The sequence below is a fragment of the Taeniopygia guttata genome, chromosome 4 (genome assembly GCF_048771995.1).
Source record: "Taeniopygia guttata chromosome 4, bTaeGut7.mat, whole genome shotgun sequence".
In the NCBI taxonomy this organism is placed as follows: Eukaryota; Metazoa; Chordata; class Aves; order Passeriformes; family Estrildidae; genus Taeniopygia; species Taeniopygia guttata.
In genome coordinates this window covers 23,299,676-23,327,504 of record NC_133028.1, presented here as the reverse complement: position 1 = coordinate 23,327,504, position 27,829 = coordinate 23,299,676, and the positions used below count along the sequence as shown (strand labels likewise).

Here is a 27,829-nt window from a genome sequence, read left to right as displayed (position 1 = left end):
AGTAGAGAATTTCTTCCTAATATCTACTCTAAACCTACTGTCTTTTGGTTTGAAGCCATTTTCCCTTTCCTGTCATTATATCCTCTTTCTCCATCTTTCTTATAGACTGTGAAAGAGAACTTCATGGTTTTTGGGTGTTTATTTTAAACCTCTGAGCAATGAAGTACTGTGTTTTCGTTCTTTGCATATTTCTTGATTTGGTTCAAATAGACTATAAACATGTGTTAAAGTCATTTATTTTCCAAAGTGGTAATATCCCTGGTATATTTGAAGCACAGTGTGTGTTTACAGAAGAAACAATCAGACTGTTAAGTTTTAAAACAGATATTAAAGGAAGGAATAGTTAAAGCCATGTATGGAAAATGGGACAAAATGCAAAATAAGTTAATCTGTTAGTGGACTGTGTTAGAGTAAATGACCCTTGATTTTCTTTTTCCTACCTCAAGATGTGAGTCAGGATAAATATTTTTATTTAATCTGGTCTTTAATAAAGCATTTGTTATGGCAGTTAAGGGCTGTAATAAAGGGGAAACAATAGAAGAGCAAAGGAGGTGCCTAGATTGAGGAAAACTAGGGTTAGGATATTGCCCCAAAAAATATTGTCAACTGGAAGTTAGGAGTCCTGAAAAGGTGCATTACTCTTGCTGGTACTAAATGAGATGTTGCAGATGTATCTAACCCTTTTACAGAAGAAGTAGAGCCATTATACAGTATACTGTAGAGTCTTTCTCTAGGAAGAAATTAACAATTTTAATAATGAGAAGTGAGAAAGATAATTTGAAATCCAACTTGGTATAAGAAGGCTTCTTTTTCTGACCACAAGCATTGGCTTTACTCCACATAGTACTCAGCATTTCAGGGGGACACACTTTGGGATTTCTTGTCCCTTGTTTTATCTGGTCTTTCCCTTCCTCCTTTCCAGCTCTGTCTCAGTTTACATGGTTTTGATCTCACCTCTTCTTTCTGAAGTTGTACAGTATGTTTTGTGCTTATAGCTCTGGAAAAGCTAATTGAAACAAGATTTTGCTAATTGTCTTTGGAAGTGGCACGAAGAATGACTGGACTGGCTTGCTCAGCCTGGGAAAAGGGCGAAGTGCTCTATAGTTCCTGGCTCTGAGATGCTTGTGGCTATATGGTTTCCCAAACTGTGGTCGCAACTTCCTATTTGGCTGCTCAGAGGTGAATTCCAAAAGATTCAGCAGAGTTTGGTGTTTCTTGCTGCAAAAGCTTTGGCAAGAACTTCACTTCTTACATATTTATAATAACAGTGTGTTAAATACAAAAGGTTGTATAATACATTAGTATTTATTAAATACTATCATTATCTGAATTTATAAAGTTCATAGTTATGTTGTATGTGACCTGAAACCTCCCAAGTTTAGAACTTAGTTTGTATATTAGATTTGCCTGTCCTAAAAATACCAAAGGACATCTCTCCCTGATGTTTTTAAGAGTCAGTGTAGCATTATGGTGTGTAGGTGATTTGTATCTTTGAACACAGTGCTGGAGATGGATGGGCAGTCCTAGGAGCAGCGCTAGGATTTCCCTGCTCTCAGCTTTCCCCAGTTCATGGTATGTGAGTTATGGGCTGCCATCTCCAACCCATGAAGACAGGGGATGATGATCCAAGTAGTGTCTCTTCTTGTTCCTTGCAGATCTACATGGCAAATCAAGGCGGCTCTCTAAGGTCGACAGAGAAGATGTTAGAGCAAGAATAGGGGTTGGCTTCTCTAAATACTCTACTGTATTTAAAATCTTTATGGCAACAATTCAAGATTTTATGTAGACATACAGTGACAAACCTTTAATAAATGTGGTAAGATCTATCCTGTGTTAGACTCAAAGAACAGTGTAGAAAATAATTTTTCCGGTCTAAAGGAAAGCATTTGCCACCCTTGTTACTTATAGATGGTATTCTGATTTGGAGTAACCCATTATAATTGGCATGAGTAAAATAAGATGGAGGAGAAATGTTGAGTCACTCATGGCCAGGAGTTAAATAAGTCATTGTGCATTCTTAATTCTGTAAAAGATGTTTCCAAAATTTTTTAAAAACCTTTGGATCTGAATAGCTTCAGTTACTGCTATTAAGTTACAACAGGGATTTTGATGTTCTGGGAAAACATTTTTGCCTACCAGGATAATATTTTTTCATTTCTCTTAGCAATATGTGGTTCCTTTGGTTTTGCTTTTGCTTTTTAGGCAGTCCTTTAATGTCTTCAGTACTTTGATTTTGACCTGCTGATGCTAGTAGAATGGATGTGCTGAAGTACTTCCCTCTGCTAAAAGGGGGCCCTGAATCATGTTTGAAAGCCATGTCACTTTGTTCATACAAAATTTTGCCTTTCCCTCCCCAAACTGGACACTGGGTCTTGACATTGAGTCATTGCACAGTTAAGAGGGCACAGACAGCTTCGCGCTTCCTTGAAGTATCCGGCTCTGAATGCTTTGGCTTTAGGCTGACAGTGTCCAAGCATCAGCCAAGCTGGACCATGTTTTTGATGTTCTTTCCTGGCAGACAGTGAGACCTTTGTAGTTTCAGGATTGTTTTTCAGAGATATGCTTCTAGTCCTAGTGGTTCAGCTGGTACATTTAAAAAATTGATATATATCCAAAACCCATGAGAAACTACTTCTCTGATGAGGGGGGATTGGAGTTTGAATCAGATTGGTGATATTTTGAGATCAAGATGTGCTTCAATTGAAAATATTCCCTTAATTCTTGCTATAAAGCATATTTTTTTGCTACAGAGCAGTTGAAAAACACAAGGTGAAATTGCCCTAAGCTAAAGATTTATTGACTTTGCTTTTTATTCTTTCCTCACCTTCTAAAACAATCTGCAGTATTTTGTGAAGTAGGGTAGCTGTGTTTGGACCCAAAAATGTTTTGCAATGCTTATCTGGCTGCAGTGGGTTTGATACAGAGCAGCATTCAAAAAAAGCATGGCTATGTGTGGAAGGCAGGAGCACAGCAACAGACAATTACTAATGGGTTTTGTACATGATGCAACGGGAGTAGGGAAGCTGTGGCACAGAGCAGAGAATCTGTAAGCATATGTGCTGTTTGATATTTCGTTCTGCTGTGGTGGGTTGGACCATAAATATCTCTCCCTATTTCCCTTTTCGCATTTTGCTCCCTGCCAAGGCAGATGTAAACTTGCAGTGTTATTTGAGGTTTCTCTGTACAGATGTACCTTTTAACTGCAATTAGGGCAGAACACCTCCCTCCCCGATGGGTAACCTGTAGTAGCATTGCTCGTGTCCCTGTGTGACCAGACATAGAGAGAAAGATTAGCAAACACTTTCCTGATGTAAAACTTTCCCCCAGGTTGAAATGGATAGGAAAGTTCAGTGTGGCTGATAAGTTCTAATTTGCCCCCCTGCCCCAAGCAAATAATTAAAGGTTGCTGCTAAATTCACCTCATTCTCTATTAAGATAATATTAAACTTCCTTACTTAAGTAATGTTTTTAGTGTTGGTAGAGGAAAGCATTCTACTGAGAAAAACACTTTATTGTGGAACAGTTTTAAAATTATATGGAAACATAGTATTTAGCAACCAATAAAATTGTGTTGCAAGACATAAGAACAAAGGACTTATGAATGTTGTGTATTTGCCATGAAGGTGCCTGCCTTCAGTTCCTGCATAACCTCTTTGTGCTTAATCACGAAAGGATCTGTCTACATTGGCAGTGCTGGAGAATTTAACACATGCTCTAATGCCTAGTTTATGTAAGAATTCCTACATATTTCAAATACTTGGTAATTGTGCTTATGTGTTTTGGGAGAAAAAAGTGAAGAGAGGTGGCTTGAGTAATGTTCAGTTGGTAGTAAAATAGTTACAAATCTGTCTTTGCTTACTGAGTCAGATTTGAGATATAGATGTCCTTAAGGCCTTGCTTTCCATTAGTCCCTGGGGAAGTTTCTCCACCTGGATTCTTAGCACTGGTGTTCAAAGTGCCAGCTGCAGTCTAGTGTTTGAGCATGTAAAAGATAACTAGCATGGTAGATATATATACACGGGTCATGTGACATCCAGGAGTTGGCTGGAAGGAAAGGCCTCTGGCTGGTTGTTGGTTGACACACAGCTCAACTCTTCTCTTATTATGGATGGTTAAGTGAAGAAAAGACTTCAAGTGAGTGCCAGGCTATGTCTCCTTGAAAGACTAGTCAACAGATTGTTTAAGAAATTATAAACTGCAGGAATTTGCAGCTTGGCAGCCTAAGCCTTTACAGGCTTTGAATAGCATGTGCTCAGGAGCATTTTCCTTTGCCTTGTCAGGACAGCTACATTTTACAGTGGTCATTATGCTCCTGGCAGGGTTTGCAAACACATCCAGTTGCGTTTGGCTCGACTCCTGTTGCTGTGGTGTTTTGTTTTTCCAGAGTGCCTTTAGCTGCTATTCAACAACACCTTTTATCAATTTGGCCTTACCACACCATTGAAACAAGAAAGACTTGCATAGAAAGTCACTGTCTAGCCACTGACTGATGTTACTTCTGTGTTTCATCATCCTCTTCTCCAGCATGGATCTTTTTGGCCACTGAGGTAGGGAAAGCCCACCAGCTCAATGGCAACATGAGAGGCAGCGTTGTCATGGAGAAGTTTTCCCTGTTGCTGAGTGGTGGTTTTAAGTGAGAATGGGGAGACTTTCTTAAAATTTAAGTTTTTGTGTGTTCTTGAGTATAAAGAGGACTTTTCTGAAGTTACCTAATGCCCTGAAAAAGGCACAGTTAGAAGTTTGGCCAAAGTTGTGATACATCAGTACATTTCAATGAAAAGCACAAAGTGTTCATGGCTAAGGATACCTTTCATGAACTTCCTGTTCAGCTCTTTAAAACAAATAATATTGAAGTATTCTGTTCCACCTCCTTTCTCATTGTAAAAGTTTTTTGGTTTTTTTAATTTTTTTTTGTGTGCCTTGGAAACTATACTCTTAAATGAATTCTTAAGTTCATTTAAAATTAAGAGATGTTAAAACAACAGGGTAAAAGTTTCATTTGTTTTATTTTATTTTTCTCTATTCTGTTTCTTTCTAGACTCCCTGCACTTCTGAGGATTTGAGGCAGAAAGGCAGAGAAGCTGTGGGAGGTTATAAAGTGAAGGTTTGGGGATTAGATGTAAGTACAGCCATCCCATCTGCAGGGATACAAGAAGGGTGCTGCTGTTAGCTCTTCCAAAATACTTGAAAACCTTCAGACTAAATGTAGTGTGTGGTTTTAGATTCATGCTCTTTTTCAAGAGATTCAAGCCCACATCACCAAGCACAGATGAAAAGAATATGTGGAGAAGTCAAAGGAAGAATAACAGGCATCTCACTGCAGCCAGCTGCACTCTTTGGTGCTATCTCTTGCTATTACAAAAACAGTGTGCTGCATCCTTGGTTGTAAAAGCTGGTTGTGGAGGGGAGTTGCATTCTGCTTGGTGTTTCTAGCTGAGGACATACATATTGAATGATTGAAAGAACAATTTGGAGAAGATGTTGCTTATGTCACTTCAGTGTTGTGCAGTGTTGTGGTAGCTGTGGTTGATGTATCTGTGATGAGAGGATGGTAAGAGCCTTCTTAGCTTGAGTAGAAGTTGTGCAACTTAGTACTTCAGAGCTTTTTGGCAATTAAGATAAAAGATATACACTGTGGTTAATGAAGGAATAGTGATGATAGGAAAAGAGTACTATCAGACACTGTTTTAACAGCTGTGGTTTCTGTGATAAAGACAAATCTTTTCACATAAAACAAACTGCAGTTTAGTAAGTAAGCCTGTTTTGAATATAAATTTATATTTAAATTTTGAGAGGAAGCTTTTGTCTGTCTCCCTGAAGCTGTGTGAAATCCTTTGAGGGAGAAGGGGGGGAGTGTTTAGAAAGCAATTTCTGATATTAAATGGTTTCTGAAAAGCTAGGCTTATCAAACCCTGAATTTGGGGGTTGAGAGTTACTGTTCACAGGGTGGAAAGCTGTGAAAAAACTTTATTGAGAAGCACCTGATTCCAGAGTGCCAGAGGTCAGCTGACCTGGAGTACCCCTTGTGCCCAGTCATCACTCCTTGTTCCCATTCCCCTGCTGAAGGAGGGGCTGGTGGGGCTGGCTGCTCCCTACAGCCACTGGCACTGCTGCAGCCCCTCTGTGGAGCTCCCTGGCCAGGGTACTGTGAAACTCAACAAATTCCAGTGGTGGCCAAGCTTGTAATCGATTAGGCACAAGGTGAAAATAACAAGGAAGAAAACTAAAAGGTGAGAGCTGAGTGTGAAATATCACCAGGGCTTATTAAGGGACATAGGATTGACAGCTGCTCAGCATCTTCATCCCTATGTGTGCAAGGTGAGCCAAGGCTTCCATCACAAGTGCTGCAAAGGCTAACTTGGCTGTATCCCTACATCTAAACATCCTTTGCACATTTCAGGGTGTCCTCTGCTTCTAAATAATGGTTTCTGTATCTCTGCTCTATCTGGTCGGATCTTTACCTCCCCCTGCTCTCAAAAGCCTCTAGTCTAAACATTTAGTCTAAACCTGATTTATTCAGGTCCTCTAACTTTGTACTTAAGTGGTATGAAAAATTTTACCCAGTGTTCTGAGAAGTTGTGAACTCCTGTCACAGTTTGTACTCAGCACACTTTTTTTTTTTTTGGAAGAAGATAAATGCAAAGAGCATGAATTAGAGTTCAGAAATTCTCTTCCTGCTGTGCTCAGTGTGAGAGAGGAACCCAAAATCTGGAGGGAAAAGCTGTTGTTATGGCAGCAGAAATAATTTTTAATTGAGACTTGCTATTCAGATGTCGCTTTCATGTTTCCTATTTCAATCTTGAAAGAGGTCTGTGTATTATATGATGAAATAAATGACTTTTTAATATGCAGATAACTAGTATCTCCCAAAACTCTGTAATTTAGGCACTTATGTGAATAATAGCACATGATATATAATAGTATGTTGCCTTCAATTTTCCAAACTCTATTAGAAAGGGCAATGATGCACAAATGTATAACTTTATTAGGTCTTTATATTTAGTACTTTGCAGCCCACTTTATGCAGATACCTTTATTTGTATTGCACTGCAATTGAATCACTGGCATAATCTTCTGAGCAGTTAGGCTGCCCAATTATGATTGTTGTGAGTCTGCAGAGATTAATGAATGCAACAACTTCTCTAGGTTTTCATTTTCTTTCCATTGAACAAAGTGTGCTAGAAGGAACAAATGAAAAAACATTCTGGTTTTAAGTTACTGGATTAGCATACGGCTTCTGTCTGAATGGAGGCATTGGCTCTTAGCATCTGCAAAGGACAGCTGCCTCATGGCTGGGGCTTTCCTCTGCAATGTTGGGCTCTGCCATCTTCATGCAGGGCTGTTAGTGATTCCAGTTCCCTCCACTTTACCTGCAGAGTTGCTGTGTAAAGGGGACTTTCACTCCAGTGTAATGGAGAGGGCAAATTTCCTCACTGTTTCTGGAGAGGACTAACAAGGCTCCTCAGTGGAGTATGTTTGGCCAGGAGTCCTTGAGCACCTTGAGTCCTTGCAGTGGGTGGGATTTCAGGAAAGTCAAAATGTTCCCATTTTAAGTACTTTTTTTCCCATTTCCCCCCGCCATTATTTTTTTTTCTTTTTCTTTCCCTCATTCTAGTGTGCTGCCCACAGTGAAATGTTGTATGCAGTGATGTACAATTTGCCACAGAAGTCACTTGTAGTTTCCTATTGGTGTCCTGCTTGTGTTTGCATCACCTTGCTTTTTGCAGAAAAACCCTTTCATTATAGCTGAAGCATAGATTTTCTGCTTGACACTTTCTTATCTTTCTTTTGCAAGTGCTTGTTCTTTGTTTCAGACTGTATAAAGGTCCAGACACCAAAATGACATCCTGAAAATACCAAAAGGCCTCTGGCTATTCTAGAAGAATTGAAATTGAATTCCTATTTTCATCAGGACACCATTAATCACAGGCTTATGTGATGAGCAACTCCACTGTATGTTTGAGTACAGATAGCTGTTGGGAACTGGTCTCTTGATACGTGCACTGATCCCTTCAAGGCTTTATTTTGCTTTGATCTTAAGTGGTCACCTTCAATATGAAGGTGGAGCTCATAGGTCTGGACAAGCTGTTGCCGTGCGAGACCGGCTCCGGGCGGGCGCCTGCGGGAGCACGGCGGGAGGAGGGGAGAGGCGGCGGCCACTTTTCCCCTTCGGCTCTGCGAGGCTCAGTTCTAGCGCAGGAACAGATGAAATAGCGACACGGGGCTCGGGTGCAAACACGTGTTTATTGTAGAAGTGTGTTCCCGAGACCCCGGGGCACCGACCGAGAGTGGGTTATCCCCTGTGCCGGGATCGGGGGGGAACATGAGACACAGCCAATGGGGCTAGGATGGGAGGTGGGGGCAGGGAAACCCTGGAGACCCCAGGGAGGCAGGAGCAGCGATGGGAAAGGCAGGGGGGGCAGGAACAGACCCCATGGCGAGAGGGAAGGACAAGGGAACGCAGCATCGGGACAAAGGACCGCGTGGCGAGGCGGGAGGGGCGGGCTGGGGTCACAGGACAAAGGGGGAATGCATGGGAAGGGGGGAGGGGGAATGGGGGGGGAAGAAGAGAAAATTACAAATCCCGCAACAGCTGTTACCTGGAGTGTAGTGATTGGTCTCTCAGAGAGTAAAATCTACCAGAGCCCAAAGGTGAATGTAGAGCAGAGCAGCGAGCAGTGAAATGTGCTTTTTATGATTGGACTTGATGAGTTTGAAGAGGGAACAGTGGAAGATTTTCAGTTGCATCTCCTTCAGTGATGGCAGTCATATCTTGCAACCAGGCAGACTTGTTAAGTGTTGATATTTCACTTGTCTGTGGGAACAGGTAGGGAAAAAGGAAGGAAATGACAAGCTACATGTCTGTTAGTATTTTACAGTGAGTATCTGTGTATGCAGCTCCATCATTGGAGCATGGCTTTCCTGTAGCTCCATTACTGAATATTCCATCCCTCACTGGGACTTAGCAAAACAGTTTGATGGATAGGTTGGGCAGTAGCTGTTGAGCTTTTGCCAAATATGGAGAGGCTTTCCTCATATATAAGGACTTAATCTCATGATACTGGTATCAAAAGAGCGAGAGAATCTGGCCTTCATCTTCTGTATGGGGGGAGATGATGTCTGGGCCTTCAGTAGGGAGAGAAAGTGAATGGTGTTTTGCAGACTAGAATGGGTTATTTTTCCTGGGAACGGGTCTTGGGACAAAGGGACTTCTTTTAAAAGGAGACCCTGGGGAGAAGGTAGGATTTGGATAAGGTAGAAGAGGTTACCCACTGGAGGAGCTAATATCCTGGAAAAGCAATGGCTTGGAAAACAGGTTACCTTCCTAGAATAGAAAGGAAGATGATGTAACAAATCTTGATGGTTTCCAAGGACAACTTAATTAACTCTGAACAGCAAAAAAATGTAATCACAGTTTGGCTTGCAGAGTGGCAGAAAAAGGCATAAAACTTATTTTTTTTCATCTGGAAAGAAATTCATCTGGGCTTGTTTTGAGGGCAGTAAGATAAATCAATGTCCCCAAGATTAAATTATCTAAGCTTCAAGCTAAGACATTTTTTCTCCAAGAAAATAGATCCTTGCTCATGCTAAATATGTGCTTCCTGAGGTGAATGGTTTGAAAAGTCTTCAGCAGCACAGGCAGTACTGAGAAGATCATTAAGAAATGTGTATGTTTCCAGATGCTGAGCATGCAATTTCTGAAACAATTTAATTTGCACAATTTATGGAGGGGGTTCTGGTGTGTGTATTATATGTGGAACAACAAGAGGAGGAGGGGAGCTCTGTGGTTGGGATAGATGTCTGACAAATCTCCAGATGCACCGAAGTGTCATTTTAGTCAATATTTTAGAGCTATGGAAGAGGTAGGTCTAAGATCAAAAAGCATTCAAAAGAAGGCTATTTTTCCTTCTGGAGAGGTAGGCAGCTCTGCAGAAGTTAAGCATTTCTCTGAGTTACCCTTGTGTACTGTTCATGTGGAGCTGGCCTTCCCACTTGCATGAGGTTCAGTGTGCAGGGCCTTATGATTTTCTGTATAGTTTATATATCTTGGATCTTTTTGTCTCTTGGTACTGTTTGTTGGTGCTCCCTTGTTTTCCCAAACAGGTTGGCTTTGTATGGGTGGTAGCTAGGAAAGGCTACCACTTTTATAGGGCAGGTAGAATCATAGAGTCATTGAATGTTTTGAATTGGATTGGAAGGGATCTTTAATCATCATCTAGTCCAAAAACCCTGACGCTGTGGGCGGGGAAATCTTATTTTTTGCTAGACCAGGTTGCTCAAAGCCCCATCCAACCAGACCTTGAACATTTATTTACAGGGATGGGATATCTCCAACTTCTCTGGGCAATCTGTTCCAGTGCCTCATCACTCTCATAATAAAAGTATTTTGCTTATGTCCAGGTCTAAATCTACCCTTTTTTCACTTCAAAATCTGTTCCAGTTTCAGCAGGTACTACTGCTCCTGTGTAGGGCTCCTTTTGTCTGGTACCAGAGCCAGACCCACTGTGGAATGAGCTCTATCTGTGCCAGACAGAGTGGAGCTGTTTGAGACTGGGGGAGGTTGTCAGGGTGGATCAGACCCTGTGTTCCTCTATTTTCAATACTTTGTCCATGAGGTGTCACTGATGTATGTTTCCAGAGGAAAAAGTAGAAGCATCTCTGGGTTTTATGTGTATCTCTCCCACTGTTGTGTCATGGTCTGTAAGGTAAGAGGCAGACCTCATTGTTGATAAATGAATCTTAGTAATAAACCTGGTCTAAATGGAACAATTCTTCTGATTCTGATACCCACATAAAATGTTCCATACTTGACTTCCTGCCAGAATTAGTTTTTGTATTTCCATACTCACACACTCTTCTGCATATGCAAGCAGAAACTGCCAGGCTTCCTTTTCCGAATGGTTTTCTGTCTATTGTACTTGGGTGTATTTCAGCAGATTTGGATTGTTCAGGCAGACGGTGTACTTGGAGGGTTTTTACATTCACAGAGCCAGACTTGTTACCTCTTTATGAAAGAGGTAACCTTGTCTGGTTTAGCAGCACCTTTTGAAGTAACTATCACAGCATGTTATAAGAAAGGAATCTGCACTAATGTCCTCTAGAAGACCTTAATTAGGCTAACATTACTCTTCATCTCAGTTCTGTTTATGCAAAGCTATAGAATTTGAGGTTCTGCTTTTTAAACCATGGATGTATCTTGAACCTTTTGCTGAGCTGTTTCAAGTCCCTTTCTAGATGTTATAATTAATGGTTTAGTTAAAAATCCTGTGAGGTTTTATAGCTAGCTTAAAAGCTTGCATTTAGTGCACATTTGTTAATACTCAGATCCATGGTGTTTTATTTCTTGTCCATATCACTTATTTCTCTCTGTAGACTCCTCATGGTACATCGGAAACTATCATTTTCTGAGATTCCTACCTTTTATATCTCTCTGCTGCAGTCTTCCTTTCAGCACATTGCATTGTGAGATACTTCAAAAGACAAGGATATGGGAGATAGGATGCCACTCTCTGCTCTTGTGCACACTGAACCCTTATTGGTCTCCCAGCTAGGGTTTGGTATGTGTGCATCTCACCATCTGCCCATCATCTGGTTATCTTGGCAAACCCGTGCTGCCTGGGAAGGTGCATGTGGCAGCCCTTGCTTTCTCCTTGGTTGGGTGGGCAATGAAAAGCAGACTTTGTTTAAAATGCATCAGGGACTACTGACTGACAGACCTGCTCTCAGACACCAGTGTGCCTGTTGTGGTTGGCCGTGTTATTTTGAAGAAGTTCAGATTTGGCAGTTACTAGTGGTGTCCACAGAGCAGTCCAGTGCAAGTTCTTTTTGCATTGAATTGATTTTGTAAATGATATCCACATAATACTACTATGCATAGTGCACTAGTTCAAAGAAAGAAGGGCAGTGCAGATGGATAAGGTAGTCTTGCCCTGGTAACTACAGCTATTTAAGAATTAAGAAGAAAAACTTATTTTGCCTGAAATTACTTGAAGTGTTGTCTTCTTTGACCAGTAAATGTCAGTTGCTTTGGAGACATTAAAAACTTGGATCTTGTCCAGCTATTCTTGCTCTTTTTCCCTCCTTATTTAGCTTTATGCCAAGAAACATGTAATCTCAAATGACTCAAGCATGAGAACTCTATTTTCTTTTATTTTTTTAGTCCACATTTAATGTACACATGTACATCCTGTTAACTTTTAAATAGGAACTGTTTGGAATTAAAGCTGAGTAGTAGTGATGAAACTCTGTGCTTGATTCCATGGTGTAAAAACTTAAGAGTAGTTCAAATTTGTGGGGAAGGGGTCCTACATGCAGTGAGATGAATGGGAAGCTGGCAGATGTTCTTGGTTGCTCTGAACTGTGTGAGGAGGGGGCCAAGCCCAGGTTTCCAGCTGGCTTCCACTACCTCCCATGTAAAACTGATTGTTATGACTTAACTATCTCTAAGTACATGGTTGGAAAAGTGTAGGTTTTGAAGTACAGCTTTCCAAGAATTTCTGTGTAGCCAAAACTTTTCAGGAGTATTAAAGGGATTGTTCAGTATTAATTTTTAGTGGCCCACAATGTCTTATTTTAGCTCAAAATGCATAGTCCCTATCCTGAGGAACTAAAGCTGTGTCACTTTATTAAATAAAGCATCACACCAGAGACCATGTATGTGGTGAGCTTGATGGTGGTTAGAGTTCAATTTGAGAACAGCACTCATTCATATGTTGCTTTGATTTGGCTCCACATGAACCTTAATTTTCAGAGATTCATATCTGTTCTCTATTCAGATGTTAAAAGAAATGTTGAGGTAGCTTCCAGCAATAAAACTAAACTGACCAGCTTTCCTGTGAAACTTCCAGAACTTCCGGCTTCTGTTCTGGCTTAAAATTTATGGTGTTAAAAAAACACCCTTTCTTCTGTCATTTCCACAGCTGATTTTAGCCAGAATGTGAAAGCAAGGAAACATTGTAGCAGTAACAAATTAACACTTTAAAATCATATTAAAAAAAAAATAATAAACCCAAAATAAAGTGTCTTTATGCCTACCTGTACTTCACATATTAAGTTCTTGGTGCATACATATATAGATAGAGAGAGGAAAACATGAGTGTAGGAAAAAACAAGCAGCCAAATAAAGACAAGTTTTCTCTAAAAATTACATAATTTGAGGAACAATTGGAATATTGGACCAGATAATAGAAGTATGTTAGTTTGAGGTAGTGTGTGTATGCTGTCTTGATGTTCCTCACGCAAGCATAACTACTGAGATCAAATTGTGTTTTCAAATTGTGTTTGAGCGTTAGTCAATAATTCTGTACACACAGGTCAAATATTTTCCAGCTCTTAATTAGTTTCTGCATATAGTGTGCTGATGGTACTCGTCATCATAAAATCATTTAGGTTGGAGAGGATCACAAGATCATCAATCCAGCACTTAGCACTGTCGAGTCCACCACCAAACCCTATTTCTAAGAACCACATCTACACGCCCTTTAAATGCCTCCAGGGACAGTGGTTCCATCAGTTCCCTGGACAGCCTGTTCTTACAAAACAACCCTTTCAGTGAAGAAAGTTTTCCTAATATCCAATATAAATCTGCCTGGCACAACTTGAGGCTGTTCCCTCATTTCAGATGACTTATTACCTGGGAGAAGAACCTGACCCCCACCTGGCTGCAAACTCATTTCAAACTTGGTCTTCTTGTAGAGAGTGAAAAAGCCCCCATGAGCCTCTTTTTCTCCAGATTAAACAGGCACAGCTCCCTCAACCACTCTGTGTAAGATGTGCTCCAGACTCTTTGCTAGCTTTTCTGCTCTTGTCTGGACAGCATCTCATACAGTCTTTCTTGTAATGAAGAGCCCAAAACTGAACACAGGACTGGAATTGTGGCCTCACCAGTGCTGAGGACAAGATGATGACTGTCCTGTTTCTGGTGTGTTTCTAGCCACTCTGTTTCTGACACAAGCCAGGGTGCCATTGGCCTCCTCGGCCACCGGGGCAGACGCTGGCTCATGTTCAGCTGGCTGTTGACCAGCACCCCCAGGGCCTCTTCCACTGGACTGTGTTCCAGCCGCTCAGCCCCCAGCCTGCTGTGCTGCAGGGGGTTGTTGTGACCCGGGTGCTGGACCCAGCATTTGGCCTTGTTGAACCTCATCCAATTGGCATTGGGCCGTTGATCCAGCCTGTCCAGATCCTTCTGTGAAAGCCTTTGTGTCCTCCAGTAGATCAATATGCCCACCTAACTTGTGTTGTATGCAGACTGTCTGCAAATGCACTTCATCGACTTGTCCAGGTCATTGACAAAGATATTAAACAGAGCTGGTCCTGAGCTCTGGATGCCACCACTTGTGACTGGCTGTCAGCTGGATGTAACTCATCACCGCTCTCTGGGGCTGACCATCCAGCCAGTTTTCTACCTGAAGAGCAGTGCACCCATCCAAGCAGTGATCAGCCAGTTTCTCCAGGAGAATGCTGTAGACAATTGTATCAAAGGCTTTGCTAAAGTCCAGGCAGACAGCATCCACTTACAGCATCTCTCCAAACACAGCTTACAATCTTATGGTAGGATTGTACCAAATTGTAGCCAATATGCAGCAAAAGGATGGGAAGGTAAGATAATGAAACCTAAGTTTTAACATCAGTGAAGGAATAAGAAAAGGGTTAAAACATTAAACAGTTGTTAGTATTTGATATGTAAATAAGTATAATGCCTCAAGTAGGTTTTATTTATTGAGTTTAAAGCTTGGAAGCAAGCTGACTTTAGATGGTGGTGTTTATGGCAAGATACAAATTCAATAATGCGACCAATTTGCTGTCTCGCTCAGACAAGTGTTGGAATTTTTCTTGTAGTGAATAGTATCATGTCCCCCCCATATTCTGCACTTGGTTGTTGTAGAAGGATTATCTGCATTGCACATAAATGTGCTGTGGCTATGGAGGAGATCTGAGCTGGTTTCTTGCCATCTGGCTCAGTACCAGGAGCAATGTGCCTGAGCTTGGGCAGCAGCGTGCAGCCTTGGCAGTTTGGGCTGGTGCCATCTCAGGGATGGATCTCTGTGCTTTAAAGTCAGCATTGGTGATGTTCCTAGTGTACTCCTGTACACTTATATTACTCTTGGTTTTACATCTGTAAGAATGTAGTTAAAAGAAAAGGCTTTATAGATTAAAGAAAAATAGTCATCACTTGCAACACCAGTCACCCATCCAGGTATTTTGTCCTTTGCATCTTTACTTTGTAATGTGAATAAAGTTATAGCTAAACAACAACACTTGGACTCTACTATATTTTTTTTTATAGCACTATATATATATATATAGTAAATATATATATATGAAGGTCTTTAAGCCTTACTGTTTTATAAATTGGCTTCAGGTTTCTATGGGGAAAATAATGCTGATATATTGATCAAATTTAAGGGATTAAGATGAAGAGGAAGTTAAATGCTGGGAATAATGTGTTTGAATTGCAGGAACACAGTGTTGTATGGAAGATGTTAGGAAACAATCTGTTCTCTGTTACACTTTTAGAGATCTCAGTGAAAAAGAGGACCTTTGTGTTTTTACACACCCTGAGGAATGCACTCTGGTAGGTGGGGTACCTCTGAATGCTTTTAACAGCCTAATCAGTGCCTAAACAAAACCACCCCATAGGCTGTTTTCTTAGTGAAAGGACTGTGCTTGTGTGGTATGCATTTCTGGCTAGATTCAAGTAAGGGTTTTTGGAGGCCTTTTGCATTTTTTGTGGTAACCCTCTGAAAAAAATATTTGGAGAACACACCCCTATGGTGTTCCTAGGTCTTCTCGTTTGTCAACGATCTGTTTGAAATCTGTTTAGAAGAAAAGTACTTGACTACCTTTCCAAAGTGCACCTTTGACTTATTTCTATGCTCTGCATATTTAATACAAAGAAAATACTACTGCAATGTGCTCTTAAGGTGCTGTTTGACAGCATAAACTGGTAGTTTAGGCAATGCCTTTGTAGTGCCTTTGTAGTGAAACTTCAAGTGTTAGACTGCAGTGTTTGTGGCATGGGTTGCTGTGTAGTCGGATTTTTATATTAAAGCAACTGGATGTGTTTGTGATTTCTGCAGAGAGTAAGCACTCTGTTCTTTGGGGAGAATTTTCTTGATTAACTGTCAGATTCTTAACTTTCCAAAACACATCTCTTATCTGATGATAGAAAATAATGCTTGACTGTTCAGATGTGTGCTGAGAAAAAAGGAAGGAAAGCTCCCTGTTCTCCTTTGTGCCTTGGGGTGGCCAGGCACCTCAGACTTGTGCAGTGTGCTGAGCATCTCCTCAGTTCTGTGTGCTTCCCTGCTGTTGCTGCATTTCCCAACTAGCTCTTTCCTAGCAATGGGTATATATTCCTTTCTAGCTAGCTTACAGTCCTGCAGGCACACTGACAGAATTATTTCAAAAAGGTGGAATAGTTATGCTTTAAAGATACTTCAGACTATAGAAGATTTTAAATTTCTGTGATGCTAATATATAACTTCAGCAGCTTTATGGTATCTATCATGGACTTTGAATTTTTTAGGTGCTTTTTCTGAGAAGTCAGCACAAATAGAGGGACTATTGCTGCCATCTGATTCCCTATTCCTTGGGAAACTGAACGGTTGAGTATGACCTCAAAATCCTAACACTGCAGGACAATGCAGCAAAAATTTCTTATGAATACCTGTGTTCACATTGGGTTTTGTTTGCTGTTGTGGGCATATTTGGAGGTGTTGCAGGGGGTTTTAGTCCTAGCCTGGGTTTTCTGTGGTTATTTTAATTTCACTTCACTTTCTTCTGTCTTTCTATTTTGCTTATTAACTTACGGAGACCAAACATTTAATATCTGGGTCAGCCAAGCTGTGTAGATGTGCTCCCTTTTCATTATATCTGGATACTAGAGATATTTTTCCAGGAAAGTTTTGTGCCCTTTATTATGTAGAGCCACAGGAGCTGCACAGGGATTTTCAATGTGTTTCTGCATCCTAAGCAACTGGTTGTCAGTGACATATGAACTCCATGTTAAAAGGAGTATTGAGTGGTTCACATATCAAGTTGTTGGATTACTTGGTTGAACAGAAGGAGTGTGAGCTTGAGCAAAATAAATTAAAAAGCTAGATAAAATATGCTGCAAACAGAAGAGAGTTGTTTTAAATACCTTAGTCCTTTTAGAAACATTTAGAGCAAAACCTATCTGAAGTCCTGCCTCCTTATTCCCTTGCTCTTCTGAGTATTTTGCTCTGTACTGGCTGCATTCCTTCAGTAGCAGCCCCTGTGAATTACAGTGCTGCCTGCCAGCATGGCAGAACCTCAGGGTGGCCAAGATGACAGCTGGGCCACTCAGTCCATTTTTTCTGGTTTTCTTTGGGTTTTGTTTTTTTCTTGGTTTTTTTTTTTTTTGGGGGGGGTGTTTTTTTGGTTTTGTTTTTTTTTTTTGTTTTTTTTTTTTTTAATGCATGTTACAGTGTTTTATCTTATGGTGATATATTTTTTTTCTGTGTTTCCTATCTGTGGAGAAAAAGTATTATGGATTTGTGGGTTTTTTTCCCTCCATCATCTTTGGCGTTCAAAAGCAAGTGCCCTTGCACAGGAGTACCACTGCAGTATTGTGAGTAGCAGGAGGCTGGCTTGTAATTAAATGAACAAAAGGGACTGGGTTTTCCCCCAACTCTGTTTGGAACATGTGTGTATGATGGTGAACTGCTAAAGACACTTTACTGACATGCGTGTCTTTCAGTTAGTGAAGGAAACTGCGATGGTGAAGTCTGGAGCACGGGCTGAAAGCAGGGAGATTCTGTCCGGACTGTTGTGTTGCTGTGGCGGTGACCTTGCTCCTGCTGTGACATTGGGAGGCCAGCAGCCATCTACAGCTGGGTTCAGCTTGCTCTACTTGGGCAGAGCAAGGCAGTGTTAATGTGGTTGGACCTGCCCAGCGTCCCATACCTCAACAGTGCTGTTTTGGGTGGCCTCACACAGAGGGTGATTTCGCCTTATTAGTGAGAAGGATGCTCTGGAGGATTCCTGTCATTCTTGTGATGGAAATTGGTCTGTGTTTTCACAAAACAAAGTGTTGATATTTATAATAAAAAAAAAGGTGTGCGATCCAACAGTGCAGTCCAAACTACTCTTGATTCTTGTCCTTGGGCCTGTTCTTGCTGAGGTAGGGTATCAGTGTCTAGAAGCAGCTGTTTCCTTCACTGGGTGATGGCTGCTGGTGGCTTGTGTGTTTTGGAGCAAAGTATAAGTAGGCATATGGGTATATAGATATAGATATATATATATTCTTTTTTTAAAAAAAAAAAAAAAAGCATCTGGGTGCCTCTTTCAGTTCCTGATCTACTTGCTTCTCCTGCTGTTTCTGAGCTCCACAGGGACAGTCTGGGTCTAGCCATTAAACATGGGGTGAAATAGAGATGGTCATGTCATGGTGTGTTTTGTGAGGATGCAGTAGCAAAGGCCACGGAGTCAGACTGGGAATTGCTCAGTAAGTACAAAAAGGAATTAGCTGGCTACAGTGACTATCCTTCCCTAGACCTTTGTCAGCGTGCAGCATGGTGAGTACACAGGAGGGGCATTTTTAAGCTAGTGTAACCAAGCACAGAACTAGTTGAATACAGGGGCATGCTTCAGAGTGGCTTCCCTGAAGAGAATGTGCTAGTGTGCCACCTAAATGGTGAGGTATGGTTCTTAAAAGCATGACATTAAGGCACCAGTTTGCCCTGGCAGCCAGAAGGCTGATCGTGTCCTGGGTTGTATACAGCATCACCAGCCAGACAAAGGAGGGGATTGTCCTGCTCTTGTCTGCACTGGTGCAGTCTCACCTTGACTGCTGTGTCGGTTGTCACAGGGGGATGTAAAGCTGTTAGAGAGATCAAAAAGGGCCATGAAGATGCTGAAGTGTCTAAAGGGAGGTCCATGTGAGGACCAGCTGAAGTCACTTGGTTTGTTCTTGCAGGAGACTGAGGTCTACAGCTTCCTCAGGCAGAGAGGCAGAGAAACAGGTGCTGAACATTTTCTCTGGTGACCAGCAATAGGACCTGAAGGAACGGCATCAAGCTGCACCAGGAGATGTTTAGATGGGTTATTAGGAGAAGGTGGGTGAGGGTGGTTGAGCATTGAAACAGGCTCCCCAGAAAAGTGGTCACACCACCGAGCTTGACAAAGTTTGAGAAGTGTTTGGACAATGCTCTCAGGCACATGATGTGATTGTTGGGGTTGTCCTGTGCAGAGCCAGGAGTTGGATTCCAATGATCCTTGTAGGTCTCTTCCAGCTCAGGATATTCTATGGTTATATGACTTACATGAGTTAATATGTGCAAGCACAGAGTGAGGAAATACTTGAGACCTTTGCAGTGTGCTTTGCAGGATACAAATAGATACTTCAGCATAGCTCATACTGAGAAGTTTCTAAGGAAAGATTTGCTGTGATGTGTGTTTTTTAGGAGGCTTGATGTGGAGGTACAGAGATGAACATGTTGCAGTTTTTGTTGGCAAGCAGCCTGCCTCTGGCTGACACGTTGCTTGGGAGGGACTTGTAACTTCTCCCTTTTTAAACTGGTTAGTTGCATTAGATAGGACCATGAGGGAGATGAAGTACTCTGTATTCCTTCAGTGATGTTGAAATTAATTGGATTTATTAGATCAAGGGAGGGATATAAGCCACAGGTAGAAAATGTATTCCTGTTCTACCGTATCTAACAAGCTCTCGTGTTTCAAATTTATTACCCTGTGTAATGTTATGCTTTACTAGTCTGGAGTAATTTTAGTGAAACTGAGTCCTCTTTCACTGGCTTCTGCACCCAGTGAAACTTGGGGCTTTGAAAGTGCTTTCTGTTCCACAGAACTTCTATTCTCTTTAAATTTTTTTACTATTGCCTACCATTCCTGTTCCATGCTCTTGCCATGAAGTGGTATGTTAAAACAGGATGCCTTTGTTTGTGCTCAGGCACCACCGTTTTGTGGGGTAGGAGAAGTTGGTGAGAGGGATCAAGTGGCTGGTGCTTACAGGCCCCTGGGGGAACCAGGCAAAACGGTGCCCATTCATGGGGCTCTAGTAGTAAAGTGTACCTTCCCCAGTGCTTCCCTGCTCTTTAATTTTGGCTCTGCGAGTTGGCCAAGCTGCAAAGAGTGCCTGGCTCTCAGTTAGAAAGGATATTTTGGGTAGTTGGAGTGCCTCTGCTATCATCTCTGTGCTTTCCAGGCAGCAATGAGGGCAAGGTTGTCCTGTGCTGTGGGGCAGCTGATGACATCCCGCTTGTCTCATCGCAAGTGTTGCTGAGCACAGACTGGCCCTGCGCTGGTCAAGCCCTGCTGGTAGGTGTCTTTTGTCTTGTGCTAAACAGGTTTGGCAAATGGTGGCTTTTGAGTGGTCCTCACTGGTGACCCTAGGTAGGTGCAGAGTGATTACCTTGGCTGTCATCTGCTGCTGCCTGGCCATCTGTCTGGCTTCTGGGTAGTGGGAAAGGAGCGTGGTCATGGAGGGCTCCTGCTGTGCTGTGTTCAGCGATTGCTTTCCTCTAGGCGGTTTTGGGCTGTCTCATGACTAAACCCTCAGTGCTCTTGCCAGAATGTTGCAGTTCTCAAAGTCCTGTGCCGTTTCACTTGGGAATTGTGGATGTATAATAAAACTCACAGGAGATGGGGACAGGATTTCCTCTTTCCTCGATAAAAATAGGTTTTGTTGAGGGGTAAGTCACAATTCCCAAAAACTTAACTCAATGCACTGGGCCAAAATGGGCTTGCTGGGGAGCACTTGCTCTAGACTTGCCCATGAGCTTTCAGAAGGTAGGGGTATGGTACCCATCTCTGACAACCAAAATGCTTGGAAGAGAGTGGCCAGATGTGGAATGTGGGAGAGGAATATTCTGTAAAAATCATTTGTCATTGCCAGTGGATTAATTTCTCTGAGGGTTTTGGAAATTACTCATGGATATTTTGAGCTAACTGACTAGTGTCTGAGGCTGGCATCCTCTTCAGAAATCAAGACTAACAAAGGGAAGGAAGTGAATACCTGAGAATACATACAGTTCTGACGTTAAAATCGACATAGCTTATATTTTGGGTGAGATGTAGATTTTTTTTCCTGTTTTGCAGTCCCCCCCTCAAAAGAAATAAATAATAATTTTGAGTTCTAATTATTTGCAAAACAGAGCAATTATATTCTTCTTCCTGATGTTTTATTGTCCCAAAATGTAAGTAGGAGGACTTGATGGGAAAACCCATAACCAGGCAGTGTGGGTGCGGGAGCTGGTGCTACTCATGCTGGCCCTGCAGTGTTTGCAGCAAGCACAATTTGCTGTTGGACCAGCCTTGCTACAGTCTGTTCTGGAGGTGTAGGATGAGTGTGGGCTGCAGTACATTCTCTGGCCCACTTTTCAAATTAAATTGGTGTGGTTTAATAGTGAGCATGCTTCCTCCCGTGTTAACAGTACAGTACCCCTGCAGCAGGTACTGGTTCTCACAATGCATGTGGTCCCTGACTCCTTATGTGACAAAGGGAGAACAAACTTGCTTGTTTCCTCTTCAGCGGTTGCATTTTGACAGTTTAAATGATGTAACAGCAGAAATCCAGTTGTCACAAATTTTGCCTGGTGGGTGATGCATACTGGACTGGTTTTGTTACTAAATTACTTTACAAAGGATAACTTAAATGAATTATTTGTTTGTTGCTACATCAGAGAACTCCACCTCAAGTTAATTATTAAAGACTTGGCTCTATTTGAGTCCATAAGATGTTTGCTTATTGCTTTTTCCTTCTTGAAAAAAGGTTGTAGTACTTCTGCTAGTTTGGACTATGGGGAATGAAAATATTCAAAATATGAACTGCAGTCCTCTTACTTACTGGTTACCATAGAAATCTAAATAAAGAATGCTCTGCAAATAGTATAAATATACACTTTAACAGCTCTTACTTTCTTAAAAAGACATGCCATTGTTCAGATTTCTGTAGTGACTGATCCGTAAGGGCCACTGCACACATTCTGAATAAGATTGCTGTATAAGTGCTGTATTCATACTATTTGCAAAGTATTCTCAGTATCAGAAAACTTTTCTGTTACTGATTTTTGGTATCAGTTTGTTGTTGAGACTGGCTATGGTAAATGAGACTAGAAAATGCCACTCTGCATTCATGGTGAGAGCTGCAAAATACTTAAGATTTTATGAATTATGAATGAGTCACCTACAGAACTGTTCCTATTATTCCAGCAAGAAATGTGACCTGGTGACATGCAGAGCAGCCACCTTAAAGCTACAGCCAGAAACTCAGGAAGCAACAAGATGTCTCATTCTCTCTCCTGGTCTGGCTTTCTCACTCAGCTTGTTGCGTAGCCTGAGGGTGGGGAATGGAGGTGAGATGGCTTTTTGGGTGTCTTTGTCCTCTGCAACTGGCATGGTCTGACACACAGCAAGTCAGTTTGCGGCCTTATATCTTTCTAGGAGCTGAGATTTTGCAGAGTAAGACTACTCCAGGTTTCCTCCACTATCCTTAGGAACATGTATTATGCATTTCATATCTGGTGGGACTTGATGGTGTTTACATTTTTTCAAAGTCAATATTAAAACATTATTTTTGAAGAAGTCATTCTGGTTGATCAGTTTTCTTCTGTATTCACTCACCTTATATAATGTAAATCACTTTCATAGTCCATTGCTGGTTCTTTTTCTTTAACTTACTTTTTTTCCTGGGGCTGCTTAGCTGGTAGTAGTAGCTTCCTTGCAGAAAGATGTAAGAATTTTAAATGAGTTTCCATCTGCTGTTGGTTTTGACTTAGAACAGGAATAAAAATGCTATGCATTTTTACAAAGAAGAGGATTTTTTTTTTGGTGATAAGTAAAAAACTGACTTGAAGAAGCAAAATAGAAATTTACAGATTTCCAGAGCCAGGTCACCAAGTTACGGCCTTATATCAGTATGCAGCTTAGTGAAACCAAAATCTGCACTACATGGTGCATGTGCAACCTGAGGGGTTTGTGGGCAAATCAGAGCTGGTAGGGCTTTCCAACAGCTCCCTCAGCAATGTGGCTGTATGGCTGAGATGCTGTGCTCTTTCAAGTTTCTAAGTAAGATCTACTGGTCTTCGGTAATTAATCCAAATACAGTTCCCATGTGTACATCACATTCTGGACTGGATCATTCTGTGCACCACTTCTTTGGGTGTTGGTATTCTTCCAAAATCCTGGTGCAGGTTTGGAGAAAACTAGGCATCAATTATGGATGGGGAAGTTAGTGTTGATTTCTTGAATTTTTCTTTTTTTCCCCCTCTTTCTCACCACTCCTTTTTCTCACCTGGCCCCAGCAGCTGTGGCTGGATGAGGCGGTTGGCATTTCTATCTGGGTGTGTGCTGAGGCTTTTGCAGAACTTGGTTTTGTGGCATTTGTCTGGAACACATGGACACTTTTAATGAATGGGACGAGGCTCCATGGGAGCAGGGTTTGGAGGTCTGCTCTTCTTCCTCAGTGACTGTCATTATTTGGTGCTGTTGGTGCTTGTCTGTTGCTGTCCTTCAGCTCTGTGCTCTGCATGGTGCAGAAATGACCATGGAAGGTGCTTTGCCTTTGTGCCACTCTAATCTGAGCAATGTGCTTAGCTTGAGGTGCCTCCATAGGGAATCACATCTCTTCCTATGGAGGGCTGCCTGAATGTACCTCTGGAAGTGAGGAGGACCAACACAGTGAGGAGTCGTTCACATGGCTGAGACCATTTCCTTTTGAGGTCAAAAGTATCTGGGGGACATATTTATTATTTAATAGGCTTTTTTTGATGTTTCAAATCTTTTTTTCTTGATGTCCTGCCAAAAAAGAAATAGTTATTTCAGTAGTAATTTTACAAAACCTTTGTGATAAGAAGCTGACCCGAACTCAAAAGTGATTTTTTTGATGGATCTGCAATTTTGCTCTTTTTGTGTGTGTCCTACTTTCTAAAAACCCCTATTCAGCAATTCTAGTGACTGTTGGCTGTGTTTTTAGATGCTTGCAAAACCAGTAAATGGTGGAATTTTAGCTAAGCAATCCTTTCCTTAGATTTGTGCTAATATGGCATTGCATTTCTTTTCCTGTACTAACTCATCAAAATTGAAGGAAGTTCTCACTAATATGATAATGAAAAGTTGAATTTACATACAACACTAGAGTTGTGTTGTAATATAAGTTATATATATAACTATATTATATATTATATATATTATATATATATAATATAAGTTACCCAAGTAATTATAGTTTAGTGCACAAATATAATATGTAGCTTGAAATATACTTAATTGCACTGGAAACTATTTCAGCTGCAAACTAATAGTATGCCTTTTTGATTTCTGATTTATACCTGGTGCTTGACAGCTTTAGCTATTATCTCTACTCTGTTCCGCTTTTTCAAAGGAACAGATTCACAGAACAGCACAGAATTGCTAGATTGAAGACTGGAAAATAAGAAGAAAATTTTAGAAGTCCCCAGCTTCTGGCAGGGAAGGTGGGTGTGATACTGGGCAGTACTCACAAGCCATGTCCAAGTACACAGGATGTGCCTTAGTGTGGTGTTGAATGGGGAGGTGGAGTTATGCAGCTTTCAGAGAAACAATACTACTTATTTCTGTATTTGTTTATTTTTTAATTGCCACAACTTGTAGTGTAAAGTGAAATTGTCCAGCTTTGCAGCCTTGCAGCTGTATGTAATCCATCAAGTTTGGAGCACTTGAAAAAGAGCTTCAGCTGTTTGGTTACACTGGGAGAAGAGTTCGTATAAACAGAAGAGCATCCTTTTAGCCAAATAGATCTGAGTAAATTGAAAATAAAAATGAAATGAAAATTAATATTACAGCTGAGCCAGTGAAATACTGGTGGAAGAGGTAATCCTTATTCTTTGAGTTTGTTTTGTGGGACTTTTTCCCCCCACATGTTGTATGATGTGGCCTTGCCCTCTTGTTTCAGCCAGTGCTGTGGCTTGATTTTATATAACACCAAGTGTGAGTTATATACATGCTTAGATTCATCCTACTCCCTGTGGAGGCTGTTTGAAAGGGTGCCAGACCAGGCTGAGGAGGTGTGAGAGAAAAAGTTGCCTTGAGCTTCCTGTGGTCAGGGAGGCTCAGGGTGGGGTGAGTCCACCAGGTGAGTGGGAAACCTGCTGAACAGAAGCTGTCTGGAAATCTAAACTAAAGCATTTCTAAAAAAAGGGGGAAAGGACCTGTTTGTTGCAGAGGAGCAAAACTTGTATAGTTCTATTGTTTCACAGGGCACAGTGATGTTGGATTTTTGGTGCCTTGGGTTGTATTTTTTCAGAAACATTGAGACTTTATTGCAATAGGGAAGAGATCTATCTTGCCAGCTGGAATTACCCAAAATGAAGAGAGGCATGAAATGCACTAGTGGGTATTCATCTCCATTCAGCTTCATAGAAGGTAAAAATACATCTTTCTACTCTTGAATCCTTAATATTTTGCTGTGCATATCACCATTGCTGTTGTGCCTGATCTCTGCCTCAGTCAGATATTGCTTGTTTTATGCCTGTGTTGTGGGTGTGAATTCCCAGAGGTGTTAATCCTCTGGGTTTCCTTTCAGAGGTGATGAGGAAGCAGCTGATCCCTGCAGCATGCTCCAAGAGAGTGCTGTGAGAAATTGCCTCTTGCCTCTAACAGAACCCCCAGCAGCAAATGGTTACTGAGCGTATTTTACTCACCCTGTTTGTGTTCCTTTGACAAAGTAGATATATACTAATTATCCTGTTGTGATTACATGGTGCAATTTTCTTGTTCATTCTATGCCACTGCTGGCTTAAGGACCTTTGACACTAGTTTGGCCTTGGGTTTTGCAGACATCAGAAATCTGTCAGAAAAGAAAATGCTGCAAAGCAAGAATAAATGTTTCTAATACTTCCCTAGCATAAGCATCAGCAGTATGAAGCTCCTGTGCTGTGGAAGACAGCTGCAGCTGGTGTGGGGGTTAAATCAGTCATCACACTGACAGCTCGTCTGATAGCTGGGCCTGGAAGTGGGATACTACAGAAGCAGCACCTCTAGAGAGAACAGCATGTGCATGAGCTCAGGTCTTTCGCTTTCTACATGGAAGAGTTATCCTTTCACAGGGCTTTGTTATCAGTGTTCGATGCTTTTGAAAATCCTGTACAAGTAGATAGTTGTTCAACTATCAACATTGATCATTATTTAGGAATTGCAGGTATTGTCGTGTAACGAGTGGGTTATTCCTGTAAGACACCAAGCAACTTCTCCTGTAGCTGCTATGGGGAAAGTGTGATTCAGGACGCCTTAACAATTGATCAGTCTAAGTCTAACTCAGTCAACTTAGTTTGCTGCATGTTTGCTCACAACTCAGCCAGTGTAGCAATATGAGTGAAGATTAAACCTGTCCTGTTTTGAGACATCTTGCTGAGGGAAGTTTCTCCTTTGGATTGCTGTGTTGAGCACTAGTGAGCTGGTGCAGTAGTTATGTGAAAGGCTATCTCTGACTCTTACATGGCCCAGTCACTGACTCAGATATATACATTACCTTGTATTTTGTAAATTGTTCAGCCTCAGATTTATTGTTGTTCAGAGCTGCATTCCACCAAACAGAGCAACTAAAAGGATTGCTTTAGAAGAAATGCAGTGAGGTCAGGGCCATTTGTAGACCTTTGGGTTTTCTGTGAGTTAAGATTTATCCTAATATTAACTTTGGACTTCACTCAAATGGAGATATTTATTGCTTGCTTATTCTTATCACTTGGAATGTTGAAGTTATACAATAGATTTGTTCTTCTATTAGCTAGCATAAATTGCTGCTTCGTTTATCATGTAAAAGAAGCAATCTTTATGTAGATGTGTTTTGTTTGTTTTGTTATAAAGGGCCTGAAATGAAGGAAACCATAAGAACACAAAATAACTCTGTGGCTGAGGTTTACTGGTAATAGTGTGTGCTTGCATACTATCTTTTGTCAGTAGCTCTGGATATGTTTTGCAGACTTTCAGCAAGCCTCTACTGTCTTGGAAATTAGGAGTTAAGAATATTAGAAGATGCTAAATTGCAGCAGTAGGTGACAGTAGGTTCTTCACTCAATTTGCCTGCATAGTGTGGGGAGGTTTGGCTGAATTCCTGGTCTTATCTTGCGGGGGCTGTGGCGTAAGAATTTTTAGTCTTGAGTCTTCTCTGACGGTTGAGATAGTTTTATTTGTGAGTAATAGGTCACTTTGGTTTTCTTTGTGTCTTTTCATGTCTCCTTTACTGGTTTGTCACTTCTTTGGATCTTGCTGTGGTTCTCTAGTTTGGAAGTCATGGAGAGAACTCCTCCAGCTCTGTGTTTTGTGCACAGGTTATACCTCAACTGAGGGTCTCCAAGCATCAAAGCAAGTTATTAATACACTTGTAAAGGGTGTTACAGATTCTCTCTTCCAAGTTGTTCTAAGACACCTGTCAAGAAGCCACAGGTACTACATGGGGTGGTTGTGATTTTAAGTCAGTTTGTAAACCACCCTACTATGAGCTTAAGCAATTTGTATAAGGCCCTTCTCCCTATAAGTAGTGAAATAAAATCCTAGATCTCTGTACTGTTACTCTGTGTTTAGCCTCAGCTATGATTTTTCAATGGTTTATTTTAAAGAAATCTTGCAAATGATGCTGGTTCAACTGATAGGTAAAAAAATAAATACAGATGTTCATATTACAGAAGTTATATCCTAATTAATACAGCTGTATGCTTGCAAGTGTTTGCTTTTACTGTACTTGAGTGGGAGTGATTCAGCCTAAGGAGTCTGAGGTTTGTTGTAATTTCTGTTGTTCTCTCTTATTGTGCAAATAAAGGCAACATAATCCTTGCTAAAAGCACATCTCTGAGCAGGAGATAGAGGGTTGAGAAGC

At 41.2% G+C, this 27,829-nt stretch overlaps 1 protein-coding gene across 11 annotated transcripts in view; it reads left to right on the top strand.

Moving 5' to 3' along the window:
• The window catches only part of APBB2 (amyloid beta precursor protein binding family B member 2), a 166,876-nt gene that overhangs the window by 12,588 nt on the left and 126,459 nt on the right, over positions 1–27,829 (top strand). For 3 of the 11 annotated variants that reach the window (XM_072928104.1, XM_072928103.1, XM_072928108.1), the window contains exon 2: positions 5,039–5,119. The exons of the other annotated variants lie outside the window; for them this stretch is intronic. The gene's annotated coding sequence lies outside the window, so the exon portion shown is untranslated. The remainder of the gene's footprint in view (positions 1–5,038; positions 5,120–27,829) is intronic. 11 annotated transcript variants of the gene reach the window in all.